We start from the raw sequence: 9,576 nt of genomic DNA, 5'->3' as shown, positions 1-9,576 counted from the left end.
AGAGGTAATGAGGGGCTGCAGACTGAGTGCATTTGTAGGTAAGAAGGAGAAGCTTGAACTGTATGCGGTATCTGATCGGAAGCCAGTGAAGTGACCTGAGGAGAGGGGTGATATGAGTATATCGGTTCAGGCGGAATATAAAACGTGCAGCAGAGTTCTGAACGGATTGAAGGGGGGATAGATGGTTAAGTGGGAGGCCAGTAAGGAGTAGGTTGCAGTAGTCAAAGCGAGAGGTAATGAGAGCATGGACGAGAGTTCGGCTGGTGTGTCAGAGAGGAAAGGGTGAATTTTGCTGATGTTAAAGAGAAAGAAGCGACAGGTCTTGGCTATCTGCTGGATATGCGCAGAGAAGGAGAGAGAGGAGTCGAAGATGACTCCGAGGTTGCGGGCAGATGAGACGGGGAGGATGAGGGTGCCATCAACTGAGATAGAGAGTGGAGGAAGAGGAGAAGTGGGTTTTGGTGGAAAGATGATAAGCTCGGTCTTGGACATGTTCAGTTTCAGGTGGCGGTTGGCCATCCATGCAGCAATGTCAGATAAGCAGGCCGATACCTTGCCCTGGGTCTCCGCGGTGATGTCTGGTGTGAAGAGATACAGCTGGGTGTCATCAGCATAAAGATGATACTGGAAACCATGAGATGAGATCAGTGAGCCCAGGGAAGATGTGTAGATTGAAAAAAGAAGGTGGCCATGGACAGATCCCTGGGGAACTTCAACAGAGAGCGGGATGGGGGTGGAGGAAGATCCATGAGAGTGTACTCTGAAGGTGCGGTGGGAGAGATAGGAGGAGAACCAGGAGAGGACAGAACCCTGGAACCCAAATGAGGACAGTGTGGCAAGAAGTAAATCATGATTGACAGTGTCAAAAGCGGCAGATAGATCAAGGAGGATGAGGATGGAGTAGTGGCCTCTGGATTTGGCAAGGAACAGGTCATTACAGACTTTAGAGAGTGCTGTTTCTGTCGAGTGTAGTTGTAGAGTGTTAGTTGTAGCCAGTGTTGCCAGATGGGTGGTTTTCCCGCCCAATTGGGTTCCTTTCCACGATCCGTTGCAGCTTTTTCACACTGCGTGCGGGTTGTGGGATTTTAGGATGCTTCTTGTTGCCCTGCTGGCGTTTTTTTTGCCTGATGCGGTTTTGTTCCCGTGGCCATTGGCCGCGGGTTGGCTAGTTTTCCCGCGGCTGCGGCCAGTAGAAGCCCCATGGAGGCGGACTTAATGATGTCATTTGTATGCAAATGACCTCATTAATATTTATTAATGATGTCATTCACATGCAAATTGACTTTGTGCGGTTTTGGGCTGGTTTTGGGCTGGTTTTGGGCTGGCTTTGGGCGTGACAAATGTTTTCCATCTGGCAACACTGGTTGTAGCCAGTTGATATCTGTTGGCGAAAACAGTTTACAGCAGAAACAGAACACGCAGTCTGTGGAAACTGAGTACAGTAACAATGGTCTTGGCAGTAGTTCACCATTTTCCATTTTTCAGTTGTAGTATATATCGCTGAACTTGTGTCCACTAGAGTTTGTGGGATACAAAATGCCTTTCTTTTGAACAGGTCCTGATTCTGTGAGAATAATTCTTATTTTTGTCAGTGAGTTTGTCAATTTTGCTGGATCAGATAGCTCAACTGCCAATGAATCTGACGTTGATGAAGCTATTGATGATTGTGGCTAAGCTGTTCCTTCTGAAATGTACCTAAAGTGCATGGTGGCCCACTTTGCTCTTTCATGCTCATTGCTGTTCCTTTTGAGAAATCATCAGTGAGAGTAAATAAACTGGAAGCTTTTCATTGTTGGTTGGCAACGAGCTTCTTCGATATGCTTGCTCTAGAGGTACTTGTACTTGGTTGGTCTTCTTTTTCCTCCTCCTGAGAGTGCTCCCCCTTCATTATCTCCTCAGACCCTTGCTGAATTCTTTCACGACAAGGTTCAAAAGATAAACCTTGAATTCTCTACCTCGCCACCTCTCCCTCCACTAGTCCGTTCCCCTCTCTCTCCTTCCCCTCATTCCTTTTCCTCCTTTCCTGAAGTGACTATAGAGGAAACTACACTTCTCCTTTCTTCCTCAAAATGTACCACCTGTTCCTCTGATCCCATTCCCACCCACCTTCTTAATGCCATCTCACCTGCTCTTATTCCTTTTATCTGTCACATTCTCAACCTCTCACTTTCCACTGCAACTGTCCCTACTGCCTTTAAACATTCTGTGGTCACACCTCTCCTTAAGAAGCCTTCACTCGACCCTACTTGTCCCTCTAATTACCGACCCATCTCCCTCCCTTTTCTCTCCAAATTACTTGAGCGTGCTGTTCACCACCGCTGCCTTGATTTTCTCTCCTCACATGCTATTCTTGACCCACTACAATCTGGTTTTCGCCCTCTCCACTCAACCGAAACTGCACTTACTAAAGTCTCCAATGACCTATTACTGGCTAAATCCAGAGGTCTCTATTCCATCCTCATTCTTCTTGATCTTTCCGCTGCTTTTGACACTGTCGATCACAGTATACTCCTCGATACCCTGTCCTCACTTGGATTCCAGGGCTCTGTCCTTTCCTGGTTCTCTTCCTACCTCTCCCTCCGCACCTTCAGTGTTCACTCTGGTGGATCCTCTTCTACTTCTATCCCTCTGCCTGTCGGCGTACCTCAGGGTTCTGTTCTTGGTCCCCTCCTCTTTTCTATCTACACTTCTTCCCTTGGTTCATTAATCTCATCCCATGGCTTTTCCTACCATCTCTATGCTGATGACTCCCAAATCTATCTTTCTACCCCTGATATCTCAACTTGCATCCAAACCAAAGTTTCAGCGTGCTTGTCTGACATTGCTGTCTGGATGTCTCAACGCCACCTGAAATTAAACATGACCAAAACCGAGCTTCTCATTTTTCCCCCCAAACCCACCTCCCCACTCCCCCCGTTTTCTATTTCTGTTGATGGCTCTCTCATTCTCCCTGTCTCCTCAGCTCGAAACCTTGGGGTCATCTTTGACTCTTCTCTCTCCTTCTCTGCTCATATCCAGCAGATCGCCAAGTCCTGTAGTTTCTTTCTTTACAACATCCATAAAATCCACCCCTATCTTTCCAAGCACTCTACCAAAACCCTCATCCACACCCTTGTCACCTCTTGTTTAGACTACCGCAATCTGTTTCTTGCTGGCCTCCCACTTAGTCACCTCTCCCCTCTCCAATTGGTTCAAAACTCTGCTGCCCATCTCATCTTCTGCCAGGGTCGCTTTACTCATACTCCTCAAGTCGCTTCACTGGCTCCCTATCCGTTTTCACATCCTGTTCAAACTTCTTCTACTAACCTATAAATGTACTCACTCTGCTGCTCCCCAGTATCTCTCCACACTCGTCCTTCCCTACACCTCTTCCCGTGCACTCCGCTCCATGGATAAATCCTTCTTATCTGTTCCCTTCTCCGCTACTGCAAACTCCAGACTTCGCACCTTCTGTCTCGCTGTACCCTATGCCTGGAATAAACTTCCTGAGCCCCTATGTCTTGTCCCATCCTTGGCCACCTTTAAATCTAGACTGAAAGCCCACCTCTTTAACATTGCTTTTGACTTGTAACCACTTGTAACCACTCGCCTCCACCTACCCTCCTCTCCTCCTTCCTGTACACATTAATTGATTTGATTTGCTTACTTTATTTTTTGTCTATTAGATTATAAGCTCTTTGAGCAGGGACTGTCTTTCTTCTATGTTTGTGCAGCGCTGCGTACGCCTTGTAGTGCTATAGAAATGCTAAATAGTAGTAGTAGTAGTATTTGATAAAACTATATAGTGCTCCTGTTTACCTCTGGATGGCCTCTTCTTTTACTTCTTTTCTTTTTGCCAACCTGATAGTTTCTTTTTGGTTGCCATCTCAACTACTAAACAAAAAACAAAAATGAAACTCTTTCTCATATAAGTCCAATTGCGAACTTCTGGTCTGGTAGCATTCTAGAACTGATTGGACACGCAAAGTAATACTAATATTCTGGGATAGGTTTTGCCAAGAAATGTGGACCCCAGCCTGGCTTTATCCTACAGCTTTCATGACTACACAAACTCAGAGTCCTGACTCCTAAGATGTTCTTGAACTACTCAGAACTGTTAATGGCTGCTGCATGGGAAAATAACTGAAGCAGACCCTCCATGTACCCTCCATGTGCTCAGGCAAAGAGGCAGCGGCTGCAGTTCCCTCCAAAAGGAGTATGACCCATAGAATTAGGGAAAGCTAAGCAGAAAGTATTAGAGCACTATGGACAGAGAACCAAAATCAAAGAGGGCATTTTCGATATGACGTCTAAGTTTGACTTTGGACGTTTTGCAAAAAACGTCCACAATCTGAATAGGAAAGAAGGCCATTTTCAAAAAAGAAAAATTTCTATCTTTTTTTTTTTTTTTTTTAAATACCATTTGTGATTTGGATGTTTTGTTTTTTGGTCCATTTTCGAAAAAAACACAAAACATTCAAGTACAAAACGCACAAAATCAAGCCATTGGGACATGTTTATCCACTCCTCCATATGCAACTTTCTTCAAATCAATCACCTTACTTTCTAATTCTTCCTACTTTCTTACTCATCTATATGTTAAAACTTTGCCTTACCCTTCACTACCAATTATAATGTTCGATTATGTATTGTGTTGACATTGCTAGTATACCAAGCCATACTTTGCATTGTTTTCGAATATTTTTACTGCTGTAATTGCTTATTGCTCATGTTTGATCTATTCTTACTGCCTTGAGTGAACTCCTTCAAAAAGGTGGTAAATAAATCCTAATAAATAATAAATAATGTTGGCACATTTAGACTGACTGTGGGCAGAATTTATGCATGAAGGAAGCTTTCCCTTCATTATTCAATACCTCTCTCTGAAATAGTAGTAATATAAAGAAGCAAGTGCATTTTTATAATATACCACTGCATTCCACAAAACAAAAGGAGAAAGTTTCCCAATGCCATCTTTTTCTTTTGATGTACACACTGGCAAAAAAAAAAAGATGTTAAATGCTGCCAAGTTTCAACCTAATTAATGTTTTTGTTTATTTATTTATTTATTTGTTTATTTATAATTTTCAATATATACATCTTATCAAAGAAGCATAGAAACAATTGCAATAATCAAAAATAGGAAAAACTTACATTCATGAGATAAACTAGTTATCTCATTGAATGAAATAATATTTCAAATATCGACCTCAAGATTGGAAATACCTAACTGGATCCAAGATACAAAATATCATTACAAAGGAAATAATATTTATCAGATGATTACACTCCTGAAATACATTCTCTATCTATCATCCAGTGTCCATATGGGACCTTAAACCTTAACAATAACATTCTCAGTCTCCTTAGAACATAAAAAGTCCTCGAGCTGTTTTGGCTCTGTAAATTGATAACTATTCTGTTGGTAAATAAAGCGACAAATACAAGGAAATTTAAGGGTAAACGTTGCCCCTAGGTTTAATGTTCTTTGATGTAGAGCCAAAAAGGCCCGACGTCTAACTTGAGTCTCTCTTGCGAGATCCGGAAAAATCCTAACTTTAGAGCCAAAAAACATCGAGTCTAAGTGTTTAAAGAATAACTTCAGTACCATCTCCCTGTCTATTTCAAGAGTAAATGTTACCACAGCTGTTGTCCTTTGGGTAATTATTTCTAAGGAAGACTCCAGGAAAGATGTCGGGTTCAGTCCTCCATTCACAACAGCATGGTCACCTCCAGATTTAGATGGTGTTAAAGTCTGAAGATAGATTACCCTTGTTATGGGTGGGAGTGATTCACCCGGCATCCCTAGAATCTCCCGCAAATATCTTTTAACCATTTCAGTCGCTGAAAGAATGGGAGATCTGGGGAAGTTGACAAACCACAAATTAAGTCTTCTTTGCTGATTTTCAAGGTATTCCATTTTCTTTCTAACAAAGTTACTATCCTTAATCGTGGCTTTGTTCAAGTTCTCCAGCTTGAAAATTTTGTCTTCAAGCAATTTTGTTTCCGACAACTGGCGGGCATTAATTTGCTCCTGAATCAACAGGGCTTTCGACAAAGTTTTTATTTCACCTGCACTTTTCAATAGAACCGTCTGCAACGAAGAGTGCATTGAAAAAGTTAGGTCCCATAGTGCTTCAATAGTCACTACGGCAGGTTTCACCATTTCAATATTACACTCAGGAAGAGGTGAGTTAGAGATCAGTTTTAAACCATCTCTCGTTGATAGAGGGAAATGTTTTAAGCTCTGTCCTACCAGATCTTCCTCCTCATCCACGCGTTCGGTTGGGCTCCTTTCTTCGAGGGTCCTCTCCATTCCAGGCATGGGACCCAACGAATCACAAACCGCTCGGTCACTTCCTGGTTGAGGTGGTGCCGCACGGACGTCGGGGCTCAAGGAAGCCCCGTCTGCACTGCTGACCGAGTTGTTAGAAGCCGGTTGGATAGCAGGAGAAGACACTCCAAAGCTTTCCAACGTTGTCTGCCTCGAGAGGGGGGTACCAGTAGGGGTAACAGGAGCCTCCCTCACCTTTCCCCGCCGCTTCCCCATAATATGGGAACTTCGGACTCCTCTTTCGGTTCTACGGAGGTAGGCTTCAGAGCGCGTTTGAGGTAGTGTCCTAACAGCGCCATCTTGGATCGGTTGTCCCTAATTAATGTTTAAAAATAAACTTTGTACTTATAAAGAGTAACTCTGATTGTTGAGCACTTTATTCTCATAACATGTCTGTTTTGGTGGCCCTTTACTAGGTGAAAACATTTCTGCATGAATACAGGGAGTCCCTATAACCAGCCCCTCCAAATGACACAATGATTACAATTTATTAGAACTAATTACTACTCTAACCGATGAACCCGATATTTCCTCTGTGTACATCTGTATGCTACACAAGCCAGCAAGTTTGAAAATATAAATGAGATCAAATAAAAATGCTACCAACAATAAAGAACGACAATGAGGATACAGCAGCTCATATGTTTGTTTGCTTTGATTTGGGTGAATGGGGATGACAGCTGCATGGGAGAGAGGGAAGGGGAGATTAACCTTCTTGGCTTCAGCTTTTTGACATCATGCTATCTCCTGCCTCAATCTAACCTTCTTGCCTATACCTCTTAACCTGCTGCTGATTTTGTTGTATGATCCGCTGCATTAGCTGTTAAAGAAGCCTTTTTACAATGCTGTGCTGAGCAGCTAACGTGGGTTCTATTGTGCAATGTGTTAGCACAGACCCACAATAACAACTACAATATTTTAAAAGAGCATGGTAGAAACCCATGTTAGATGCTTAACACAAGTCGGGGTAAGTTGTGGGTGTGTCAGAGGAGGATCATAGGTATGGCTGGAGGGAATGCAAATAACATAGCTGCATTTAACTCTAGTTCTTGAGATGGCATTACGTGCAGCTGTGCAATCTGAAACCTGATAGTGTGGCTGTGGCACAAATCCGGAAAATCTTTCCCCAATCTGATCCCGCAATTACCTTGTCCCTGACCTGATCCCCCTCAAAGGCCATATTCTTTGATCCCCTCTGAGAGCCTTACCATACCTCCTTGATTTGATCCCCCCTCAAAGCCCATAGTGCTGATATCCCAAAAAAGCATACCCCAATGGCAGACCTCCAAAATGCGATCTGCCCATTCCCTGGCCCTGCCCCTACCTGCTGTTTCTCTTGGAGCCAGCTTGTGTTCAAAATGATGGCAATGATCACTAGCAGTAGTCAAGGTAATACTGCTAGGGGCTATCCTTGAAGAATTACTCTTTAAGGAAAGATGACCCTTAGTGGCAGCATCAGGAGACTACCTTAGGGGTCAATTTTACCATTTTGAGCCCATTCCAGCTCCAGGATGATAGTAGGAGGGGTACCACTATTATCTTGGAACAGTAGACTACTAGGTAGATCCCCAGGTAAGTCCTAGGGAGACCTGAGATATGTAGGAGTTACTTTTTTGGGGTGGCGGCTTTCAAGGGGATCAAATTGGGGGTATTGTCTCAGGGGTTATGGCTTTTGAAGGAATTTGGATTAGGGTGATATGCTATTTTGGGATTGGAAAGCTGTTTGAGGGAATTGGACTGGGAGGAAGGTTGAACGGGGGGAGGTATTCACTTTTTCATTTTTGTTCTTTGATCCAGCACCAAAATCTTTGACCCACCCCCCATGGTATTTCTTGAATCATGCAATGTGGTGCCTGTGTAGTAAGTGTTTGTCCTTTGCAGTAAATGCAGGGCTAATGCTTGATACACCTCTTGCATTTATCACATGTATTCACACTTACCTTATCTTAACTTTTGCAATTAATGTCTAGTAACTTACCACAATTTACTAAAAGGGCCCCAACAACCTTTGCATTATGGGTGGTCAGGTGGAATGGGGAGTGCAAAGTGATCACGGGAATGGGGCAGCAAGAGACAGGGCCACTGCTGGAGGGGGGGGACTCAGGAGGGAGGCTTTTTTTTTGTTGATGAGGGAGTACGGGGGCACTTTTATTTACAGTTTTGGTTTCTGTTGAAAACAAGCGACCAATTTCAGTCACAGATTTGATTTCAGCAGAAACCGAAGACCCTTGGTTCAATCAAGCTCTATCTTGCAATCTGAGGCAATTTATTGAAACTTTATAGGCAGAGTGAAGGCGGTTAGGATAGTTATTGGTAGTACAAGTGCACTACTATAATTTTAGTGGCATGTTAGCAGTTAGCAGTTAGTGGCTAACAGCGACATATGTAGCTGTCAGTAGTCACCAGTCGACGTATTGCTTAGGAAGAGGGTGTGAGGGATTCATTGATCAATTAATGGGGTGGAGGAATCGAAAAAAGTTAAGAACCTTGCTCTATTAGTACAATTCTAAAGGGGCTGTTTAATGAATAAAAAGAAAACGTATCAAATTTGTGGCTCTAAAAGTCTTTTCCATAGCATCCAGCTCACTGTGAATCTATAAACTATCTTTGATGTTAGAAACAGCAACAGACTACACCGTAGTAGTTTGCATCTCTAATTTAAGAAATTGCGTGTTCATATCAGTAAATTTCCTCTCATGGTCTGATAATTTCCAGACAACCTCCTGAGGAAATTTAGACAATTGAGATAAAGTCCTTAGAAGAGCAGTTTCAGTCCAAGTCACAACATTCCATCCGCTTTGAAAGGTAATCTTTTGAGAGGCAGCTGCAATCTAATTTAGAGATTAAACAAATTTAAAACCAAACTGCTACTGGAAGTATTGCCACTCATCACCCACGTAACCAGGTAACTGATCCTCTGCAATAGCTGTTTAGTATGGAAATTAGCATGCACTAATAGGTAATTCCTGTGTTAAACAGCTGGGATCTTGCCAGGTACTTGTGAACCGGATTGGCCACTGTTGGAAACAGGATATTGGACTTGATGGACCTTCGGTCTGTTCCAGTATGGCAACACTTATGTAAGCTTAATAAATAGACCCCTTATCTTAAATAAATAACTTGATCCTTTGTTTTTTTAAATCTGTGTACCGAGTCTCCTCAGATGAATTAAACATTCAATCTTCCTAGCTCAGAATTTGATCCTCCCAGGTAAGTTTGATGATATTTAGACCAATATTCAAAATTACTGCTAGAGCACTAGC

The sequence above is a fragment of the Microcaecilia unicolor genome, chromosome 1 (genome assembly GCF_901765095.1).
Source record: "Microcaecilia unicolor chromosome 1, aMicUni1.1, whole genome shotgun sequence".
NCBI classification, from domain to species: domain Eukaryota; kingdom Metazoa; phylum Chordata; class Amphibia; order Gymnophiona; family Siphonopidae; genus Microcaecilia; species Microcaecilia unicolor.
This window is presented reverse-complemented; position numbering follows the sequence as displayed.